Genomic DNA, 18,918 nt, shown 5'->3' on the forward strand with positions numbered 1-18,918 from the left:
GGTCTTGAGCGCTTTTTTCGGCGAGTAGCATGCTACGCTGGAACCCATAATGGATTAGTGGTGAATTAGTATAGTGAAATAGGAAATTTGAGAAGTAGACATGTTAGTCTCTTATTTGATTAAAAAGGATAGTAGAGGGATAGAAGAGGGAAGGATTTAGACTTTTTTTCCTTTTTTGTTTAGAGACACTATGTTCCACTCTTAGGGTTTCATTTAACAACCTGTGGACTCTGGGTGCTGTAGTCCTGGTGCACCTCGATTCAGTCTAGATGACAGTGTGGAAAGCAAGGTGAAAGAAGGGTGGGCCTGGCCTACAGGCAGTTTAGTGGTGCCAAGAGGGTTGGTCTGACATAGCCTGTGAGTCAGTTCTTTTGGCTGTTTGTGGGCCTGTTTCATGTTCTGGTGGGAGGTTTGTTACTCTTACTTTCCTTTAAATTTCAACAAACATTGACTGCAGCAAGCACAAATGCATACAGCCTCCCATTCCCTGAAAAACACCTATACAGCGGGTCTTTACAAGTTCAAAACTGGCCCAATATACAAACGTTGGTCACTATTTTAGCTATCTGATTCGCTAATGAGGGGGTTACCTTAATTTTGGTGCCCAGCCCTATATTCTATCCTGGTCCCACCCTGGCTGAAAGTTAGCTCAGGAGCATGTATAGTCATAACCATGCTTGAACAACTTCCTATACGACTCCACAAAGCCACCCCTGCCAATCACGACTGCCGGATACACGTTTTATAATTGGTGGGATTGCCAATCTTGACCAGTGCTGTGTTACGTGGGAAGCTCCAACACGTAAGAGATTTTGAAAAAGCAGTTTTTGCCCTTCATTTTAGGGCTTTGATATAGCGCACAATTATCCCACAGTAGTGGCTGGGATTTGGAGATAACATTTCTATTGCAGCAGGAGTGTCATAACCACGAGATGCTGTAAGTCAGAGGATTACAAGATGAGTAGTGCGAACATGTAATTGAGAAGATACTAAATAGCAAACTGAACATTTGATATGACATATGTGCATTGCACATATTTACAACATGATGCAAGGCATCCACCATATATTGGTTGCGTGCTGAAGTAGAAATTAAAACCAGTTTCTCCAAATTTCTAGGTAAGTGGTTCCAATATTAGTCTCCAATCCCTCATCCCCTTCCTGCAGGAGTTTAAAGCAACACTGGGAACTTTGTGGGAACTCATAAATAGGTGTGTGCAAAAGTTGTACATATTTGTCTAGCAAAGTTTAGTGAAGTTACATAAAAATGTATGTAATTACACTTTTAGAGCTAATTGTATTTTGCTGGTATCTCATGTTGTATTTTTTAAGCACCATAAGTATAAGAAAGTATTAAAAGATACTGACAAGAGACAGGTTTTAGCAGACACTGTCCCTTGACAAAACATTTTCTGTATGGACCCGTCTTCTGGTATCATGCAAGTCTTTTTATAATGCAAGGCACGCTCCACTTGAAAACGTTACACAAAAAAGCACAATGAGTTTGATATAAACCAACATTTTAGAAATTTCACTAGAGTAATTAAAATTTCGCCCAGACCTATTCCTAACTTACCTTCATTTGTTTTCAGACAGTTATTGGAGCAAGATTTGTTCAAACACCCAAACGATAAAAGTGAACATCCTGATGGCAGCCTGATAATACAACTTCTTAGTCCAAGATCACTCAGAGTGTTAGCTGAGAGCTGGGACTTCAAAGATTTCAAGTCCCAAGAGCCAACAGGTATGAGATTTGTTGTGCTGGCCCTAGGGTTTTACTTAAAAAATATGAGAGTTTTACACAGGAGAATCAATTGAAGTGAGCGTGCCGGGGAGACTGTCCAAGAGTGACATTGAGCTGCAAGGAGTGGGAGTCACCCGCAATGAGTGAGACTGGAAGGGGTAGGGAAATGCCCTCGTGAAACTGTGACAGCTGTGGTGCATGGCCACTTGAAGTCATCGCTTTCACAGTGCTGAACAAGTTGGGATTCTGAGCCTCGAACAACAGCTACTTGGAACTCCAACTCACCGTGGGCGGGAAACTATTAGACCGCGGATTTTTGCACTCCTGCCCGGAATTTCTGACATTGTGCACGCGCAGCTGGGTGGGAGGGGCGCTGGATAAAAAGCGATTGTTCTAAACGGCCCTTGTGTGTGTGCACAAGAACAACAAGGGCACTGGCGTTCTTGCCAGCTGACGCCCCTCTGGAAGGAGCTACCTTCTTCGAAACTATATTGAATTGTAGTGACATTTGTATAGTGCTTAAAACTCGCGGCAAGGCGCTGTTAGTGAATGGGGAGCATGAGCATCGTAAAGAACGAAATATGTCATTAGATTTCTTATTATCAAATTAGTAAATCTGAACTCCCCTCTCTGATGTTCCTGATCTGCATTTATTAAAGCGAAGAGTTTTATAGGTATAGTGAGCGCTCGACCGGGCAGGGGCGTAGGAGACACTAAATTTCTGGGGGGGACAGGGACAACCTTGTGGTCTTTCCAGTGACCCTATAGAAATCGCCTGTTGCATATGACCATACGCCCATTTATATGATCAGAGTGAAAAAGTGAAACATTGAGAAAGGCACGCATGTTGTCACAGTTTGTAAGCATTATTTATTGTTATTTGTATTCACAAAGTAATTAGACAAATGTGGAAAAATCATGTATACTTTTTATAGTGCTACTCATAGTTCACTCAGTTCTATGATCTGCAAGGTACACGTTCTTTAAAGCAGGCACATTAACCCTCCGCCCTACTTTACGATGAGCCAAAACTTCCACTAGACAACATTTCGAACTCTTATTAGTAGGAACATTAATAACCAGCGTTATCTTGACATTTTTATTGTTGGTGGAAAACTGCCTGATGCACAAGGAAGTTCATTTACTTCTAAATCAAATATTATTTTTAAACACAGTGCCCCCACCAAAGTCAACGCCAGGTGCGGCTGTACCGGTTGCATCGCCTTAAAGCAAGTACTGCTCCCAGCAATGGGGTAGGACAAGCATTTACAGAAGTGGGGTCAGAGCTAACCTCATAGCCATTATAGGAGGAAAAAGATCTATGTAGGTGGTGGAGTGTAAAACACCACCAAACTGCAGCAAGAAAAATGATTTAACAGATTTCTTGTACATGATTTAAGGGAGAGTAGACTTCAACTACAGAGAATTGTTAAAAAAAATTGGGATCAAATTTCGGAAAACGCAGCAGACCCTTAAGGGGCATTCATGAAATATATTCCAGTTCTTTCATGGTGCACCTTGGAAGGCTGGCTTTTCCTAGGAGTAAATCTGATATTTTTTAAATGTCTTAAATCAGAAATAACTTCCACTATACCAAGGTCCTAATTTTTCTTGGGTGAGCCACTTAGGCCAATGACTACATTCCAAATGACAGTACCAGAATGTTACCTTGGAATACTGCAGCCACAGTCATGGGTACCTTAAAAGATTTCCTCCAGTATATAAGAGTCAGAATTATGCCATTGAGAGCATGTATATAAAATGAGTACTGGAAATCTTATGACAAGAGTTACCTCAAATATCAGTTCCAACATTTTGCTGTGGATCCAGCCCATATGCTAAGAATTATGTGCATCATATCAGGACCTTCAGCCAGGTGTGGTGGTGGGTGTTCTGTGTCCCTACTGCTGGGTATGAATGGGTTATCAGCTTTATCAGTTAAACAGTTTGAGACCCCACAGCCACTGATGGTGCCTTCATAGAAGCATGTCAAGGTCTGCAGATGGCCATAGGTAACGAGTCCCATCCATATGCTGTTAGTGCCCATGTCCATAAGGCATGAATAACTCCCAGTGTGCCAGACCAGCACCACACTTGTATGCATAACAAACATACACTCACACACACATTCTCACTATATCTCTTGCACACACACACAGTCACTCTTCAATTAGTACATTTGCTTTTATTGTGTTAGAAAAGCTTGCCCTGCTGTTTCTGCTTTACCTGCCTTGCCTTTTAGTGAAACTTAATAAAAACAGATTCTCTATACGTTATTCAAAATAATAATATATTGCCTTGACAATGTTTGTTACAAGTATGATGTGAATGAAAAATGCACTTCTTAAAATAGCTGTGCAAGGCTTATGTTCGGTTTCACGAATTGATCAAGCAGTTTCAGTATTGTAAATTAATGAATCCACATTCTAACATGTGGTATTACAGCATCCAGCTGACCTTATGAAATGCTTGACTTCTTCTGCAACTATGGATTTCATCAAGTAACACTTTACATTTTGGGGTTTTTGAGACCCAACTTGCAATGTAAGAAAAGAACTGCATGTCTCAAGATGAAGCTTTGTGGTGAATGGAAAGCTAGGAATGGCTGAAGCGGTCACATGTTCTTCAATCCAGCACCATACCCTAAAGCCTCCGCCCTAGTCTCCCTCCTTGTGCCATCCCACATTCTCAGTCCACTCTCCCCTCTTGCCCCAGCCTCATTTTTGCAGATGGAATTAAGTAGGCATCTAGTACTACCGAAAGAGCCGGTATTCTGTGGGTGCCTTTGTACAAATGTGTTGATTCATGAGAGTTGTGTCTTTTTTATATGCGCAGAGTAAGAGGTGTCCTCATGTAAGTGCTGGATGATGGTGAATAGTGTGAGTGAATACAGCATGAGTGGTGCGAGTGTAGGGTGAAAAATGTGTCGATGTGAGTGTTAGGTGAGCTACATGAATGCAGTGTGAGAGGAGGGCCCATGTGAGTGTCTGGTGATATGAGTGCATGCAGTGAGAGGAGCAAGTGCAAGGCAGTGTGAACGGTGTACATGTAGGATGAGTGATGCGCCTGTGTGTGGTGCAGGGTGAGCTGCAAGAGGGAAGGGTGATCAGTGAGAGTGACTGGTGAGTGCACGGTGAGAGGAGTTAGTGCAGAGTGAGTGGTGTGTTCCTATGAGTCTGGAACACTATTGTCTCTGTGTGCAGGTAGGATGAACTGGGTGTCTGTATGAATACAGACTGAGAGGCAGGGTGAGAGGATGAAATGCAGGGTAACTGGTGTGACTTCAGGGTGTGTGCTGTACTTGTTTAAGTGATATGAGTACGAGTACAGGGCGAGTGTTGTGCCCATGTGAATGAAAATGTGCTTGCTTGAGTGAGACTACAAATTGAGCAGCGAGGTGAGCAAAGTGGCACATGAGTGCAGTGTCAGTGGTGTGCTTGTGTAAGTGCAGGGTGAAAAGCATGAGTACATGGTGAACGGTGCGAGTGCAGTGTGATCACTGAGTTCAGGGTGAGCAGTGTGCTGATGTGACTACAGGGTAAGTGGAGGGACAACGGCATGAGTTAATGGCAAGGGGCATAAGTGCAGTGTGGTCGCTGTGAGTGTAGGGTGAGCAGTGTGTTTGTGTGAGCGCAGGGTAAGAGGAGGATGAATGGTGTGAGTGTAGGGTAACAGCGTGAGTTCAGTATGATGGCTGTGAGTGTAGGTTGAGCAGTGAAAGGGACAAGTGAGTGGAGTGTCATGTGCATGCAGTTTGATCAATGCGCTCATGTGGGTGTAGCAAAGGAGGAGGGTGAATTGCGTGAGTGCATGATGAGCAGTGCGATCGCTATGAGTGCAGGGCGAGGGTGAAAGTGAAGGGTGAGTGATGAGAATGCAGAGTGAGGTGTCTGAATGCAGGATGTATACCCAAACACCCGGAGTAACGTATCCCTGTATTGATGTGTGAGTTGTATATGCACAGTATAGAGCCTGGCCACAGACTGAAGCCTTTTGGTTAAAAGTTGTGCTAGTAAAATGATCTTTGAAGTGGTAAATGAATTAAATTCCAGTTACAAAGATGCAGGAATTCTGGCACATTGGCAAGTGGTTTCTGTCCAGTACTTCTAGCAAGTCCGCAGACAGACTCAGCTCTCTGACCTGTTTCAGACAGTCCTCGTCTTTGGTGTATTCCTTACAGCCATAGCCTTTGCTCCAGTGCCAGCAGGAAGGCAGGGTTATACTGTCCAGTCAGAGGAGACCCCAAACTAAGGCACAAAAGATGGAGGCTTCTCCATTCAATTTCCCTCATCTTTCTGTGGGGAACACCGTCAGGAAAGAATGGAGCTAGAAGGGGCAAAGGGTTTCCTAACACTACAAAAGGACCTTAGTCTCCTTCATGCCAATCCTTAGAGTCCGGTCGACCACAAACGATACCAGTAATGCATTGGAGGAACCCCACAATTCATAATGGTGTCTGGGCTCTTTCTAACCACTACCTTATGCACTTCGCCAGAACAGGAAATCAAAATGGATTCCTGAGTGCTCATGGCCTCATATAGCGTTTAATCTACACGCACATCCTACTTGACACACATGTGCTACACACTCATAAGTCATCCATGTCTAAGGTCCCAGCATCCAAAGACATTTTTGAGGATTACCTTCACAGGGGGGAACGGACCCATCTAAAAGGGGAACCCCCCTGGAATTCCATCACTTGATTTCCTCCTAAATCTCAGCACATCATCATCAAAACACCATCAGATGCACATGATCCTCCATCTGGATGTTGTCATGCTGAGTGCCAAACTACTTTTATTGTTTAATGGCTTCAAGCATCCTCTAGCATACCTGTTGCACCATTGGCTGTCTGGAGGCTCTTCAGAACACAATTCCTGAATTTCAATTGGAGATCACAGTATGTATCGTCCTAGTAGGTGCTCCTTGCTTACTGCTGAAACTCTACATTTACTAGGGATCTTGTAATCACTCGGCAGAGTGTGGGGTGCCTCTACATTAACTTCATGGACAATGTGTGTTGTAACGGTCATCACTACCAACAGCACAACACAAAAAAGCTCTTCACTTTAGAGACACCAAAATGATGGGTCTTATTTTACTAATTATTAGAAGGCTTAAAATACAGTTTCGATCACATTTGACTACAAACATAATGTGAACAGTGCTTGAAGTGCCAGTAGGGAGGAATGGAGAGTGCTGCCTTCTTGCCCCATGGAAATTACTAAACTTGTATATCTTATGAAAGCAGCTGCAGGACGACCTCCAATCCCTGTGTCAGGGGCTCTCTTAACCTGGAAGTGGGAGCCAGTAGGAGGAATCAAAAGGTTCATTTACAGCATCTTTCCCTCTGTCCAGCCACAATAAAGTATTCCTTCTGCCCGTTTCCTCTGCCCTATCTCAGGACCATACCCTGCTCACCTATGTTCTGTTCGGTTTGCCATCCTTTCCTCTGTTCGCTGTGTCAGGTGGGGGGTGGGACCTTCTCTCCACTCTGTGCCACAGTCGAGCCTGCATTCAACTTTATATGTACACTGCCTGCACTGAATCAGCAAAATCATTCACTCTGTTACGCTGAGTTCAATCGAAATAGTCTCTTGGTCTCCGACCTGTTACAGGCACTCTTGTCAGTTCCAGACGCTGTAGCCGTGCAGCAGAAAACTGCAAAGCAGAACAGGAGTTCTAGCATCAATTGTAATATGGTCACCACTGTGGTAAACTACAAAATAATGGTTTCAGGTTCACATCTGCCCCGCTGCAGCCCAGGAAAATCTTTGATCTACAATGTTTTCCCCCTTTGAATTTACAAAACGCAAGCCTTGCTGGCAACAGATATCAGCTTTATAACACGTGCTGCACATAACTGAAAGTAATCAAACTTGTAACAATGAAGAATGCACTACAAGCTTATACCTGCACCAATATTTTCTGGTTTTGTAGAACTTTTACAGTGCTCACACATACAATGACACCAACATGACTGAAGTTATAAAATACTAACTTTAGCAGAGTTCAACAATGAGAGAAATTATTCTGATTCTAGCTCATATAATTGCAGAAGGTGTCAAGTTTCTCAAGCCCCCCCATCACAAAGTTTGACTCTGATGAGTTATCCTACAGCATTTCAAATGATTGGGGTATTGCCAGAGGTTCATTATTCTGGGCATTGACTCCAAGCTGTAAATCCCAGAGAGAATGCCCTTACCGTGGCTAAACTAGATTGTCTATAAGGCACTGAACCCCAACATAAAATGTGGCAGCAGTTTTCATGTGGAAGAGCAGGCGCTTCAACAGTTGAACACCACTGATTTTAATGCTACGCAATGATGCAAGTGCAACAAAAGCTTGTACATTTGCATTCAACGCTTAGAAATGAATGCCCCCACAGGAAAATAATTATTCAGGTTTAAAAGATTCCAATAAAGCAGCATGACATAGCTCTGGGAAACCAACATTAAAGACTAAATGACAACAAAAAATAAAATTAAGTAACAACATATTATTAAAGTTCTCTTGCAGACTCTTAAAGAAGAACACAACAAATGTCCGTTTTTTTTTTTTTGGAAGGGTGGCATCCCTACTTGTCAGATGCCTTTTCATTGAATGCTTTCTCCCACTGTGACAGTAAAAACTAAATACAAAGTACAGAAATAGGCTGAGTGGAGACACAGGGGTTACGAACCAGTTAACAAAACAACAAAGCCTCCTTAACCAGTTCCAAGCGGGATGTAAATGGTCTTTAAAAGACTTGTGAAAACATCGGGCGCTCTGGAGATAAGACTCCAGACACTGCCCCGCCGAGCAAGTCAACCAGCCCGGGCCGAGACACACGATGACGGTGGGTGGGGGTGGGTAAATCCCTTTTAGCACCATCAGGGCCTGATCACAGGTAACTGGGGGCAAGTCGTAGGTCAAGTACAGCCTGGGCAGGGCCATTGTACAAAGCGCTTTCGCGCGCAATTAGCCCTTGAATACAGAAAGGAGAGCGGAAATGTATTTATCCCCTCGTCCCCCCAGTCTTGTCCCCCGTGTCCCCCCCACTCCAAAATCTGGGGGGGATATATCCCCCTCGTCCCCCACACTTCCTACGCCCATGCGACCGGGGCTCCTGCAAGTAGGTTCTGAGGCAGCCCCGAGGCTATGAAAATGCCCCAGAGCAGGGCCGTTTCTACTATTAGGCAGGACTAGGCGGCTGCCTAGGGCGGCAAATATGGGAGGGCGGCAAAAAACATAGGTTTGGGAAGGCTTGAATGGCCTTCGACCTCGTCTCATAATGGTACAGCACTATGGTAGGAGTATAACAAAAGCTTCTGATGGAAGCCGCATTGCTTGAGTTGCATGCAAATGAGCTTGGTCGGCCTGTAGGTGTTTTTCACTAGCATGCATGAAAAAACACAGAAAGAAAGAGGGAGCAATATTAATTTCTGCTGAGCGCTGTTGACCTGTCGCTAAATCCGATTCATTATAGCAATTATTATTGACCGCATGTCTCAATCAATATTTTTGGGTCTCACTTTAGAGGCTACCCTAGTGCCACCAGCCTTGCCCTGTCAGACAAATTGATGTCACACAACAACAACATGGCACGGGAAATTATCGACACAACGTGCGGTGACACACAGGCAGGAAGATGACCCCCAGCAGTACTGCCAGGGCCAGCCTTTAGTGTGGGCAAGCTGGGCACCAGCCCAGGGCGCCTAATCGTATAGGAGCACACTTTTAATCATACTTTTTGAATCATTCATTTTGTCTCAAGGGCGCCTGCGCAGTCCATTTTCTTCAGGTACTGCATATATAATCTTGTCAGCACTCGTTCCATTTCGTTATCACCTCCTAGAACCCCTCAGCTCAAATCTAAACCCGAATAGGTGATTTAGGTGAGGGAAGGGAGGTGCTCTGACCTGTGAGCACAGAGTGCACTCCTCACCCCCACTAACGCCACCAGCAGCAACAATGAGTAGGCCGCAGATAAGGCCAGCAGTGGCAGAAGCTTTGAGAGTCCCCTCGCGCGAGGGAGCCCATGGGGGACCCCCATATGCAACGCAGGAGTTGCCACGGTGCAATGCTCCTGTTCTTCCTCATGCAGTCGGAAGATAGGAAAGCTCTTGCTTGCTGTCTTGCCACACGGACTGGCCTCCTTGTCTGCACCTACAATGAGACACAGGCCACTAGGAGCAACAAGAAATACACTTTGTGAATAAGTGCTAACCAAGTACTCACTCTCTAGAAGCAAGTGATACTCGCAGGAAGCTTGTGCCAAGGGGCATTGGCTGTCCACCAAGAGTAACTTCCTGTGAACCTGTGCCCCCTGGATACCCACTGTCTAACAATAAGACCAACTTCAGGGAAACCTGTGCCAGCTATGCACCCACTGTCCACCTACTAAACCTTCTAGTAAAAACTGTGCCAGTACATCGCCCTCAGTCCTGCAAAACAACTCCAGGAAAGGTTTACCAGCTGGGCACTACCTGCCCATGAACGCAGGGTGAGCAGCCAACATGCTTACCTGTTCCTGCCACAGACTGCCTGCCCGTCAGGAACTTGAGGGATCTTGAATTAAGAGGTCACGCGCTGTCAATCAACAATACCCGGAAGCGGCCTGTCCCGCCATTAACAGGATGCCTAGGTCAAGGAGCCCGACCCGCCATGCCCTGGTGACCGCTGACTGGGCGCTGCTCCTCGCGGTGGCCTGCATCCTCTCTGCCGAAACGTCCAAGGCGAATCGACGGAAAGGGCAAGGTCCGAAGGGGGAGTGTCTGGAGAGTGGTCAGAATGTGTAATGTGCAGAGAAATAGTTATTGTATTGTATTTCAGACCAGCATTTATATAGCGCTTGCTTACTAGCCCATCAATCCCCATGTGGAGTGCTGAGGCGCTTGCCTACATGGGCAGCACGCTAGGGTAGGGTCTGTGGTCGGTAAGTCTTTTGTCTTTGTTTTCATTCTGGGTGGGAATTGTTTCAACGTGATGCTTGATGACTGCCAAGGTGCTGTTCTCGTGGAATGAGCCGCAGCGCTTAGAAGTGTGTGATGGATGATGTGTGAGAAGCACACTTGCAGCTTTATGGTTTTCAGTATGGTGGTAGCTTAAACATATCAAGTCAACTTCATGGATTTATTTTTTATAATTAGAGGTCCTGTTTTTATGGTATTTATTTTTTTACTTTTCCATTCGTGTTTATCCACTGTATTTTTTTGGTCATTTTATCTGTATTTGCCCAGTCATTTTGTGCTTAGTGTAAAAAAAGATGCCACAATGGGTATATTTCCACATTAATTTAACAGACAAATATTTACTTATGTTCGGATGATCAGCGAGTTCTAGGCATTTAGAGTGCAATACAGTCACCTGTAATCATTCCCATTGTGGAGCAGCATAGACCGCTGTATTGCTGTAGTTATTTAAACTTCATTAGGAAATCTTTTTTTTTTTTTACTTCCCTAAATGTCAGTTTGCATAGCTATTGACCTGACACGCATGACTGATGCTAGGGTGAAGAAGATCTATTTTCTGTATTTTTGCATACTTAAAAACAAATACTGACAGGAAAATGTATTGTTTTCTGACAGTATTTATATGTAAGAACCACTAAAAACTGGGAGCCATACTTATGATATATTCTGCTTAACTTGGTACCGCACTGGGTCGTCCAGTCTGAAAATTTGGATAAAGTTGTGGTACAGAGCTGGCATGGTTGGAGGCCGAGAGAAATGGAGTGATCTGTTGGGGTGGATATTTTTAGTTCTAGCCTGGATGACATGGGGAGAGAGTGATGGTAGTAAAAGGAAGGGGGCGGCATTTTTCAATTCTCGCCTAGGGCGGCAAAACACCTAGAAACGGCCCTGCCCCAGAGTTCGGCATCTGGTAGCCAGGCCGAGGCAAAGCTTCTCTTCTGAAGGCGTGCAAGAGAAATGCCATCAGAGTCTACATCGCTGAGGACATCATATTCAAACCCAGCCTTTCCTTTCCACTGTAATCTAGAACTGTAATCCTATCAGAGCACGTGAAGTTGAGCAGGACTATAACTCCCAGAATGCACTGTGTTGTTGACATGGAATTATCTGATAACCTACTTAAGGAGCACAATGAAATAAGCTGTGGAGTTCAACATAACAAAGCAGCGTGAAGAAACCGCCAGGCAACTAAACCAGGAGTCTCTGCAGTGTGTGCTCTGTGTCTGAGAAACAGCCACAGAGCTTTGCCCTGTGTCTTGTCTCTGAAGGATGAACAGTAGCTCCTTGCCCTGCGAGCTGAGTTGTGGCCTGCTCTTTGCATACTCTTAGCAGCTAAATGCCCGTGGTGCTGTGGAGTGTGTATTAACGTGTAGGATAATAAACAAACATGTCCTGTTCGCTCCGTGTGAGGTGGTTACTGGTTATCTGACGCTTGTAAATGTCTGATTCTCGTAGATGTCTGATGCTTGTGGATGTCTGGTGCTTCTAGATGTCTGAGGCTTGTGGCAGTCTGACGCTTGTAGATGTCTGACTCTTGTAGATGTCTGACGCTTCTAGATGTCTGATGTTTGTGGATGTCTGGTGCTTGTGGACGTTTGATGCTTCTAGATATCTGATACTTGTGGCTGTCTGGTGCTTATAGATGTATGGCGCTTGTAGATGTATGGCGCTTGTAGATGTCTGGCGCTTGTACATGTCTGATGCTCATAGATGTCTGATGCTTGCAGACGTCTGGTGCTTGTGGCTGTCTGGTGCTTCTAGATGTCTGACGCTTGTAGATGTCCGACGCTTGTAAATGTCTGATGTTTGTGGACATCTGGTGCTTGTGAATGTTTGATGCTTCTAGATGTCTGATACTTGTGGCTGTCTGGTGCTTCTAGATGTCTGATACTTGTGGCTGTCTGGTGCTTGTAGATGTCTGGTGCTTGTAGATGTCTGATACTCGTGGCTGTCTGATAGCTATGTCTGTCTGGCGCTTGTAGATGTCTGTGGCTGTCTGGTGCTTGTGGATGTTTGGTGCTTGTAGATTTCTGGTGCTTGTGGATGTCTGGTGCTTGTAGATGTCTGGTGCTTGTAGATGTCTGATGCTTGTAGATGTCTGATACTTGTGGCTGTCTCGTGTTTTTAGATGTCTGATGCTTGTAGATTTCTGGTGCTTGTGGATGTCTGGTGCTTGTAGATGTCTGATGCTTGTGGCTGTCTCGTGTTTTTAGATGTCTGATGCTTGTAGATTTCTGATGCTTGTGGATGTCTGATGCTTGTGGCTGTCTCGTGCTTGTAGATGTCTGGTGCTTGCGGCTGTCTGATGCTTGTGGCTGTCTCGTGCTTGTAGATGGCTGATGCTTTTGGCTGTCTGGTGCTTGTAGATTTCTGTTGCTTGTGGATGTCTGATGCTTGTGGATGTCTGAGGCTTGTGGATGTCTGATGCTTGCGGCTGTCTGATGCTTGCGGCTGTCTGATGCTTGTAGATGTCTGATGCTTGTGGCTGTCTGGTGCTTTTAGATGTCTGATGCTTGTAGATTTCTGATGCTTCTAGATGTCTGATGCTTGTGGCTGTCTGGTGCTTGTAGATGTCTGATTCTTGTGGCTGTCTGATGCTTGTAGATGTCTGGTGCTTGTAGATGTCTGATGCTTGTTGATTTCTGGTGTTTGTAGATTTCTGATGCTTGTGGATGTCTGATTCTTGTGGCTGTCTGATGCTTGTGGATGTTTGGTGCTTGTAGATGTCTGATGCTTGTAGATTTCTGATGCTTGTGGATGTCTGATTCTTGTGGCTGTCTGATGCTTGTAGATATCTGTTGCTTGTAGATGTCTGATGCTTGTGGATGTTTGGTGCTTGTAGATGTCTGATTCTTGTAGATTTCTGATGCTTGTGGGTGTCTGATGCTTGTGACTGTCTGGTGCTTGTAGATGTCGGATGCTTGTAGATGTCTGATGCTTGTGGCTGTCTCGTGCTTTTAGATGTCTGATGCTTGTAGATTTCTGTTGTTTGTGGATGTCTGATGCTTGTGACTGTCTGGTGCTTGTAGATGTCTGGTGCTTGTAGATGTCTGATGCTTGTGGCTGTCTCGTGTTTTTAGATGTCTGATGCTTGTAGATTTCTGTTGCTTGTGGATGTCTAATGCTTGTAGATTTCTGATGCTTGTGGATGTCTGATGCTTGTGGCTGTCTCGTGCTTGTAGATGTCTGATGCTTTTGGCTGTCTGGTGCTTGTAGATTTCTGTTGCTTATGGATGTCTGATGCTTGTGGCTGTCTCGTGCTTGTAGATGTCTGGTGCTTTTAGATGTCTGATGCTTGTAGATTTCAGATGCTTGTGGATGTCTGATGCTTGCGGCTGTCTGATGCTTGTGGCTGTCTGATGCTTGTGGCTGTCTGATGCTTGTGGCTGTCTGGTGCTTTTAGATGTCTGATGCTTGTGGCTGTCTGATGCTTCTAGATGTCTGATACTTGTGGCTGTCTGGTGCTTGTAGATGTCTGATACTTGTGGCTGTCTCGTGCTTGTAGATGTCTGATGCTTTTGGCTGTCTGGTGCTTGTAGATTTCTGTTGCTTGTGGATGTCTGATGCTTGTGGCTGTGTCGTGCTTGTAGATGTCTGGTGCTTTTAGATGTCTGATGCTTGTAGATTTCAGATGCTTGTGGATGTCTGATGCTTGCGGCTGTCTAATGCTTGTGGCTGTCTGATGCTTGTGGCTGTCTGATGCTTGTGGCTGTCTGGTGCTTTTTAATTTTTTTTATTATCTTTTATTTGCATAAGTCAAAACAAACATTGGGTGTCACTTCCAAGGCATACAGACAAGACACAGGCATACATTCTATTCACAGGGATTACATTTCAATCAAATCATAGCCAAATACAGGATAAATGCTATGTTTTCTCCAATCATATAGTGGTCAGCTCTTCGTCACGGGCTGTACATGGGGGTTCACAGATATTTCCCCTGTGTTCATTCCAATTAGACCATACCGCCACCCACTTCCACGGGCATCCCCGAGCCACACACACCGTCTTCTCCTGCATCATGCTCCAGTCCATGTCCTTCTTCCTGGAGCCAAGAGTAGGTGGTGCAGCCGCCCCCCATAGTCTTGCAATATTCCTCTTCACAATCGCTAGACCTAGTGTGCCCGACAATTTACCCCTTGATGAGAGGTCGGAGGGCTCCCATATATTAAGGAGGCACCTCTTTGCCTCAGGTCTGCCTCGTGCTTGTAGATGTCTGATGCTTGTGGGTGTCTGGTGTTTGTGGCTGTCTGATGCTTGTGGCTGTCTGATGCTTGTGGCTGTCTGGTGCTTTTAGATGTCTGATGCTTGTGGCTGTCTGGTGCTTCTAGATGTCTGATGATTGTAGACGTCTGATGCTAGTAGATGCCTGATGCTCATAGGAGGAGATGGGGTTCTTGTTTAAATGGGGACTGCAGAGGTGCCACGTGAGAGTGAGTCTCAGATGTTCATTCAGACTTTTGATTGGCTCGGAACCCTGTGACGTCCCCGGGGGTGGCGTTCGCCTGGCTCTAGGTATCTAATCAGGTTCTTTTTCAGGCGGCTTGGCATTCTGGAGGCTTCCCACGTCTTGGCTCATGAGATGCTCTGGTACCGGTTCCAAGCATCCCCTGGCAGTGGTAGCAGGAAACACTCACAGCACCAACCTGAGTTTCAGGAGTCTGGGCACACTCTGAGGCTGGGAGTGCCAGGGGCACCTTTCTCAAGGTCAGACAACCATTCTTCAGTTCTGCTGCCCTGCCGAGGGGCAACTTGGTCACTGCTCAGTTTCGATAGCCAACAATCAGAATCCCCTGCCAACAAAGATACATCATATAGCCAACAAAAACACAGAGACCACAAATCCAGATTTTCGGTTTACCACCCCCTCAGTGGAACACATTTGCCAAATAATACTGACTACTAAGTCAGGCGGTCTATCAGACCCATGCCCACCTAGAGTGCTACATCTGTTCCCGGAGCTGCTTAGCGAACAGCTTCACCGGCTTTTCTCAAAGATATTACAGGCAAATTTCTTCCTGGATGCGTGGAAAGCCACATTGGTCCTGCCACTACTAAAAGAAAACGAGCCTAGATTCTCAAAACCCAGCAAACTTTAGGCCTATATCTAGAATACCTTTCCAGGCAAAAGTTCTAGAAAAAATCTTGAATATTCAGCTAGCCGGATTCCTCAGATCTACCCAGGCGTTAGACCACTCACAGTACGGGTTCAGGGAGGAACACGGGACTGAGACCTCTCTTATCATGGCAGCAGAAGAGCTCAGGAGTGTTGTCGATGCAGGGGGTAAGGCTGCCTTGATTCTTTTAGATCTGTCAGCAGCCTTCGACACCGTGAATCATGACATACTCTTGACCCGCCTAGCTGAAATTGGACTACACGAATCAGCAATGGCACTACTCTCATCCTATTTGAGGGAGAGAACTTTCTCAGTCAATTTAGGGGACTACACCACCAAGTTCTTTAAGTCTCCTTGGGGGGTTCCTCAGGGCTCCTCCCTGAGCCCCACCTTGTTTAATGTTTATGTTGCCCCTCTAGCAACCATCATCAGAAATTGTGGATTTCTCCATGTGTCCTACGCAGACGACACCCAAATAGTGGTGTCAATCTCCCACAACACAGACGAAACGGCTGACAAATTCTGCAATTGCATGGAACAAGTCAACAGGTGGATGCAACAAAACTGCCTAAAAACTAAACGGTGAGAAAACCGAGGTAATGCTGCTAGGGGTGGAACCCAACATCTGGTCTCACAAGAGGTGGCCAGACAGTCTGGGCAACTGCCCTTCACCGGTAGACAAAGTCAGGAATCTGGACTTTGTATTTGATTCTAAATTAATCTTTCAGGACCAGACCAATAAAATCTCATCATCTGTGTGGTATGTCCTGAAATTAATAAAAAAAACTATCATCATTTGTTCCAGTAGAAATGCGCAAAACACTGGTAACCATGCTGGCTTTATCTAGGCTAGACTACGGGAACACACTATATGCTGGGCTACAAAACCAACTGATGGCAAAACTACAGCACCTTCAAAATGCTGCATCCAGGTTAGTTCTGGACATCCCCAGGTCACAGCCGGTGGCTCACAGACTCAAAAATCTCCGCTGGCTCAATATGGAGAAAAGGGTAACATTCAAATCAGCCTGCCTGGCATACAAGGCCTCCCAGGGGATAGGTTCCCAATTTCTAAAAAACAACCTCAGACAATACAAACCAAACCAGGAATCTTAGGTCAGGCAACACAAAGCTGATTAAAACCCCAAGATTCAAACAGCTCAGATAGGGAGGGAGAAGCTTCTTGCTGCATGCAGCGAAGACATGGAACCAATTTCCACTATCAAATAAAAAAAAACATCGCTGCTACTGTTCCGAAAGGCATTAAAGACATGGCTTTTCACTGCTCAGTAAATGTTCCATCGCTCCACTGAAGCCTATAGTATTTGTGCGCTCTATAAAGTTTATAATCAAATCAAATCACAGCTAGGAGGCTGAACGCCAGCAAGGGCCAACTCATCCGTCCATTCTTCTGAGTTTGGTAAACTGGGTACCGCTAAATGGGAGAATCACTCATAATCCCTGTTAATTACAGCACTTAGAAGCAGCAGAAAAGTGGTACAAAGAGCTATATAAACTTGGTCACAGCGAGGAGGCTGAGCACCAGCAAGGGCCAACTCATCCGTCCATTCTTCTGAGGTTGGTAAACTGGGTACCACTAAATGGGAGAATCACTCATAATCCCTGTTAATTGCAGCACTTAGAAGCAGCAGAAAAGTGGTACAAAGAGCTATATAAACTTGGTCACAGCGAGGAGGCTGAACGCCAGCAAGGGCCAACTCATCCGTCCATTCTTCTGAGGTTGGTAAACTGGGTACCACTAAATGGGAGAATCACTCATAATCCCTGTTAATTGCAGCACTTAGAAGCAGCAGAAAAGTGGTACAAAGAGCTATATAAACCTGGTCACAGCGAGGAGGCTGAACACCAGCAAGGGCCAACTCATCCGTCCATTCTTCTGAGTTTGGTAAACTGGGTACCACTAAGTGGGAGAATCACTCATAATCCCTGTTAATTGCAGCACTTAGAAGATGCAGAAAAGTGGTACAAAGAGCTACATAAACTTGGTCACAGCGAGGAGGCTGAACACCAGCAAGGGCCAACTCATCCGTCCATTCTTCTGAGTTTGGTAAACTGGGTACCACTAAATGGGAGAATCACTCATAATCCCGGTTAATTACAGCACTTAGAAGATGCAGAAAAGTGGTACAAAGAGCTATATAAACTTGGTCACAGCGAGGAGGCTGAACACCAGCAAGGGCCAACTCATCCGTCCATTCTTCTGAGTTTGGTAAACTGGGTACCACTAAGTGGGAGAATCACTCATAATCCCTGTTAATTGCAGCACTTAGAAGATGCAGAAAAGTGGTACAAAGAGCTACATAAACTTGGTCACAGCGAGGAGGCTGAACACCAGCAAGGGCCAACTCATCCGTCCATTCTTCTGAGTTTGGTAAACTGGGTACCACTAAATGGGAGAATCACTCATAATCCCGGTTAATTACAGCACTTAGAAGATGCAGAAAAGTGGTACAAAGAGCTATATAAACTTGGTCACAGCGAGGAGGCTGAACGCCAGCAAGGGCCAACTCATCCGTCCATTCTTCTGAGGTTGGTAAACTGGGTACCACTAAATGGGAGAATCACTCATAATCCCTGTTAATTGCAGCACTTAGAAGCAGCAGAAAAGTGGTACCAAGAGCTATATAAACTTGGTCACAGCGAGGAGGCTGAACGCCAGCAAGGGCCAACTCATCCGTCCATTCTTCTGAGGTTGGTAAACTGGGTACCACTAAATGGGAGAATCACTCATAATCCCTGTTAATTGCAGCACTTAGAAGCAGCAGAAAAGTGGTACCAAGAGCTATATAAAAAAGTTATTGTAAAGATCAGCTATTTTCTATCTTAAATGTTTACTGGATCTGTTTTATAAGCTGGTCGCCAATATCTTGTTGACTTTCCGCAGTGAGAAAGTCTAGGACACATTTGGCAGGGGTGAAGTTCTTTCTTAGGTCTTGCTAGAGACAGCTTTAGCAATCTCAACTAGCCTCATGTTTTCAAATAAAATCCTAATAAAAAACCTTCAGCTACATATACATAGAAGGGCTATCAGTGAGCCATCCATTGGTCTGTTCAAGTGTCATCCACAGTTTGCCTCTGCTTA

This window comes from Lissotriton vulgaris, unplaced genomic scaffold (genome assembly GCF_964263255.1).
Source record: "Lissotriton vulgaris unplaced genomic scaffold, aLisVul1.2 SCAFFOLD_2758, whole genome shotgun sequence".
Taxonomy (NCBI): Eukaryota; Metazoa; Chordata; class Amphibia; order Caudata; family Salamandridae; genus Lissotriton; species Lissotriton vulgaris.